The sequence below is a fragment of the Sitophilus oryzae genome, unplaced genomic scaffold (genome assembly GCF_002938485.1).
Source record: "Sitophilus oryzae breed Bouriz unplaced genomic scaffold, Soryzae_2.0 scaffold_358_pilon_pilon, whole genome shotgun sequence".
NCBI lineage: Eukaryota > Metazoa > Arthropoda > Insecta > Coleoptera > Curculionidae > Sitophilus > Sitophilus oryzae.
In genome coordinates this window covers 3,385,826-3,391,825 of record NW_022146927.1, presented here as the reverse complement: position 1 = coordinate 3,391,825, position 6,000 = coordinate 3,385,826, and positions in this window count along the sequence as shown.

Genomic DNA, 6,000 nt, shown 5'->3' with positions numbered 1-6,000 from the left:
TTCCTTTTCACTATCGTTGGCGAAAAGGGCGAACGGAATATACATGAGAATGGAATGGGGTGTTAATGATAGAGAGATATATATAGAAATATATACAGGGTGTCACAGAAAAAAGTGCAAGTATTTTAACTGCTAGTATAGTTCAACCCCAGAAACACGCCTATGAGTTTTTTTCGCAAAAAGAATTTGAAAATTCGAAATTTTTGGAAAATTTTTTTGGAAATTTTTTTAGTTTTTAGTTAAAAAACATAATTTCTTGATAATATGGCAACATAGGTATTAGATTAAATTTACAAGAAAGAAAATTCAGAAAAGATACAGTGGTTCTCAAAATTTTAGCAAAAATTCATTTTTTTTTAATTTTCTAAGTAAAATTACTCCGTTATTTTGGACTCATTTCTGGGACACCCTGCATAATAAAATTACAAATATAAAGACGTATTGAAATATTGTCAATGTTGAAGAGATTTTTATTGTCAATGTAGAAAAGAAATTTATGGGTTGGGTAGGATTCCATTTCAATTAATAATTTTTTAAAATATTACTTATAGGTTTCTTGACTTTTGATTGATATTATGTCTTCAAAGAGGCGATTGTAAAACTTCACTCATATTATTGGATTTCTTTCAGTTACGGTGAGGCAATGAGAAGGGAACTTGGCATCCTGGGGCGCTATTCTGTACAATCGTCGGTATCGGTAAGTTACCGACAGCTATCGGTACGTACGGCCAATGAGCGTCGTGTTGATTGTTGTTGTCATAGTTTTAGCTGTCATTAATAGGACATATAGCAAATTTGTACCGACGAATCTCGGTATCTCTACCGTGGGGTTAACAAGGACACGGTAGAGATACCGAGAGTCGTCGGTACAAATTTGCGATATGTGCCATAGGGCCGATCGGTAACTATGACAACAACAATTAACACATTTTTGCTATATACAAATACGTACTGAGAGCTGTCGTAACTTACCGATACCGACAGCTATCGGTACGTACGGCCAATTAGCGTCGTGTTGATTGTTGTCATAGTTACCGATTGGCCCTATGGCAGATATCGCAAATTTGTACCGATGACTCTCGGTATCTTTACCGTGAGGTTAACAAGGACACGGTAGAGATACCGATTTTCGTCGGTACAAATTTGCGATATCTGCCATAGGACAGATCGGTAACTATGACAACAACAATTAACACATTTTTACTATATACAAATACGTATCTAGAGGTGTCGTAACTTACCGATACCGACGATTGTACAGAATAGCGCCCCTGGATCTTGTTTGGTATTCATGAGATTTTTCCATTTTAAGTAGGGACTGATGTTTGAATATGAACATTAAACACTCATAGAAAGAGCTGGAACCGTCATAATTCCGAAGGGTTTAAAGTGTCCTCGGGAGCCATTCTATGTACTGAAGTTTCTTTATAAGTTTTGTAATTCTTTTCTGTATCACAAATATTTTGGCAGTTTCTAAGAGAATAATCACATTATTCCACAATTTCCACAGTATGTTATTATAACACCGTAGTGTTTTCATTGAGTTTGGGTTCACATAACTTGACACAATTACTTGAGCATACACAATTCTTAAACATAGTTTGTAAATATGTTGGGTTAATAAAAGGCTTAAGTACTCATCTATTCTAAGAAACATGCTTTCTCCATCAAGGCTGACATCCATCTCTCCAATTTTCAAATTGCTCGTTAATTCAATTTTCTACTGTTGTATTCGAAAAAATAGTATATTAGTTTTTTCTTTATTTAACATTAATTTCTTATCAAACCATTTATCCACGCTCATGAAAGCCTCAGTGCCATTTTTCTTTGGAATATCTTGTGTTGTGCCATCAGTAAGTAATTAGTGTCATCATGTCAAAACATGTAAGGCTAAAATTTTCATTGACTAATATTGTTTAAGTAAATGGTAAAAGGTTGAGGTATACCAATAAGTATTCAATCTTTGTATATTGGACTTGCTAATTTTTTCGTATTTTCTTGTTCTCCATTTGTCAAGTATGATGTAGTCCATTTAAGTACTGGACCTCGTTTATTAGTAGTATCACCTGTAACAATGAATTGTACGAATAGACATACAAAATTATCACCGCGTTGATTTTGGAAGGTTTTTTGGTTTAATATAAAAGATTGAAAATATATCCTGATGCAGCTCTTCTTTTTTCTTCCTTAGATAAAATTCTCGTGGTTATCGTCCTGCAGCCCTTTTGTAAATTAATTGACCAACCATGTTTACCTTGCTGCCCACCTATATATTTATTAATTAGAATTTAGAATTTAGAATGAGTGGGAGGAGGTGACATTTAATCGGCGTTAATCACTGCGACCTTACAGATCTATTGTGTCCCCCTTTCTTGAGTTATAACTCATCATACAGTCCCATTCTATCCCTTGGTGAGCAGGCACCCAGAGTAGGAGGACTTTTTTTTCTTTGCCTAATTTATTCAGCTTCTCTATGCATTCTTGGACCAATTTCGAATTGATTGATACTAAGTTGATCGCTTTTAACGCTGCTTGACTGTCAGATAAGATGGCTATTTCTTGTTTCCGATAGTTCCTATCTAAGATAAGTTGTACGCATCTTTCGATAGCGTAGATTTCTGCCTGTAGGATGTTGGGTAGGTACCCATTGGTTCAGAGTATTTAGTTCTCGGCCCAAATACTCCGATCCCTGTTCCCGCATCGGTTTAGGAAGCATCAGTATACCAAGTTATGGTATGGTCTTTTAACTGCTGAGCAGACGTTTCTTTCTTCCAATCCTTTTTATTGCTCAATACTACATTGAGATATTTCTCAAAGTTGTACATTCTTGGCATATCAGCCAGTGGGAGTTGAAGGAATGGTATTTCCTTTTCGAGGGTGTTCCAAGCCCCTGATCTGACAATTCTCCCAGTACTGATTCTGTTAGTGACCATTCTAATCATTGTCGCATTGGCATATCTACGGATGACAATGTGCAGTGGTGTTAGATGTAGAATGACCTCCATTGCTGCTGTTGGACAGGTTCTCATGGCTCCTGTGATACAAACGCATGCCAGTCTCTGGACTTTGCACATGTTTAGTCGTGCCGTCCGTTGCTCTAGTTTTGTGTACCAGGTTTGTGCTCCATAAGTAATCATGAGTCTTACTATGATGGCATACATCCAGCGCAAAATGTTAGGGGAGCAGCCCCACCTATTTCCATTTATTAATGTAGTATCGAATTTTTTCCTGATTTGTTGAAAGGGAAATAATACGCGTATACTTAAGTATACATGTATATATTAAATTAATAGCATTATATGCACATAATCTACTATCAAATACACATATTTTCCTAGTAAATAATGTCATTTAATAAACGGACTTTGTTACGTCGTTTTAACAAAAGGAAATTTCAGTAGAAAAAGCATGCGCCTCTATTTAAATTCCACCCTATACTTTGTGGTGTTAATAGCCAACGTCAGTGCCCTCATCCCTTTGAACTTGCCACAACCTCAGGCTATTACACAGTCGCATCTAGAATGACAAAGAACGGAGTGTGAGAACATATACCATCACTGCGTCGGCTTTGAAAGAAGCATACTTTTTTCGCCTCTCGGTTTCTATGCGTATCTGTTTACTCGTTAGATTATAACCTCGGGCGCTGGTCTTTGTCATCGCACCGTTACATGCACATCCAGAAATTTGCCAATATTTTTTCCAGACACGTAGGAAATTAGACTCGCGGGCCATTTTTGATTTTGTGGAGGTTTTATTGTGAGCTATCAAGGTAAACAAGGCGAAAATTTTAAATTACAATATAAATCGGAATTTCAAAAAAAAAGAATCTCCATCTAGATTATGGATTTACTTTTACTAATTTGCGACGTAATATTAATACTATACCATAGAGAAAGTCAATTTTTACTACCAAAAGGAGAGATCTCTACTACCAGAAATCAGCAGAAAAATTAAGTTAGCATGTAGTACTTATGGAAGAAACTCAACTATATTCAATGTGGCATTCAACTCAAGAATGCCACTCCATCTAAAGAAGAAAACATTCGACCAATATGTACTACTACTTAAGACGGACATCATATGGAAACTACAGGTTGTACAACTCTCAATGGACGAAATATGCTGGGAATAACCAAGAAAGACAGAATATTTTACGTTAAGGTAAAATCGCTAAACATCTGATGCGGTAACTCTTGGGTCGAATCGTTTCTGCGTCGGTTGAAACGAAATTAATATATACAATTTTTTTTATACCAGACAAAGTGCTTGTTTGTTCGTTGGTCCGTTAGAGGCCATTAAACTTATTTGATGATATTTTAAGAAGTTTATGATATTTTAAGAACCATTTTATTCCGATGTGGATCAGATTTTGGGTGCCTATCTTTTGCTAAGTGCTTTAACATTTGACTTTCACAAAGACCAATATAAAGTACAGGGAAGGGCTAAAACTATCCCCACCCCTACATAAATTTTAGTATAAAATATTTTCCAACTCAACCGATGACCGATTTTTTTCGTGATCCTTTTAGTATTTACATTTTTTGTTTCTTGTGAAAAACGCCACCGCGCATACTTTTTGAGGAAAAACAAAATTTTTCCGAATCTGACTTCCAAAAAATGTTTCTTGTCTACTATAGTGCGTCTTAAAAGTGACTTGCTTCTATAACTTTTTTATTTTGTCAGATAAAAAAAAAGAAATTTGGTATGTTCGTATATGACATAAATTAGGATTGATTGACATATGCAATTGTTTTTGTTCACTTCCTGTTTCACCGGAAATGACTACAACTTTTGATTTTTAAATGATACCCTGGGTATTTCTTTACTTTACTCGATAGAAGATGACATGAATAGAATGACATTATCATATATGTAAACTTTTGACATTTTTGTATATGGTTTATTTTAAATCGTAACAAGCGGTTTATAATGACAATTTGACTCGAAATACCAAGTGTGTGGTATCAAATTATTTGTAAAAAATGCTTTTTCCAAATATGTTAATGAGCCACCCTCGTTCCATTTGAAAAAAATGATTAAAAATACGATTTGGGCATCTTTTAACCGACCAGAACAAGACACGAAAAACATTAAACGATCAAAACTATTTTTCCAAGGCTCCTTGATTAAAAATTAGTGTTTTTAGCACAGCCATGACACTCTAGAGTGAAATTTAAAATACAATTTTTTTTAAAGCGAAAATGTCAAAATTGACATGTGATTATCGATATAAAAAAATACCGAGGGTTCCATTTACAAATCAAAAGTTGTAGTAATTTTTGGTGAAACAGGAAGTGACCAAAAACAATTGAATTCATCAATCAATCCTAATTTATGTCATACTAACATACCAAATCTCCTTTTTTATTTAAAAAAATAAAAAAGTTATAGGGGCGAGCCACTTTTGAGACGCACCCGATATAGTTTCTATACTATGTAGGCGCATACAATATCTTATGCGCTAATAATCTAGTTGGCAAAATTATGGAATTTTAAGTATCACATAAATGATGTTCGACAATAAGCTGCATAAATTTTAAATTAATTAAATTCGGGTTTATTTTTGATTATTGCCCTCTAAGGGACAAACTAAGCACTTTTGTATAGAGGTAAATTGCGTCCAATGAACTTATTTTGATTCTAAAAATACGTAGTAGTCGGAATATAATAATATAATAGTCTATGGACACGGAATATTGGGATACCCGGTATATTTCTATAATTTTTTTAGATTAGGTCAAAGAATAATTCCCCTAATATATGTTATTAGGAAACACCCGGTACACCATTGATCTACAATCAAACACTACTACTACAAAAAGCCCAAAAAATAATCTAAAAAAAGTCCAAAAATAATATTTTTTAATGTATTTTTCCTGAAGAAGTATAACGGTATTATGGACTTAATGAATATGAAAAAAAAATAATTTGATAACTAATAATTCTTTGAAGACGTGGATTTTTCCTGGAAGAAATCTAGCCAAATGACATAAATACGCC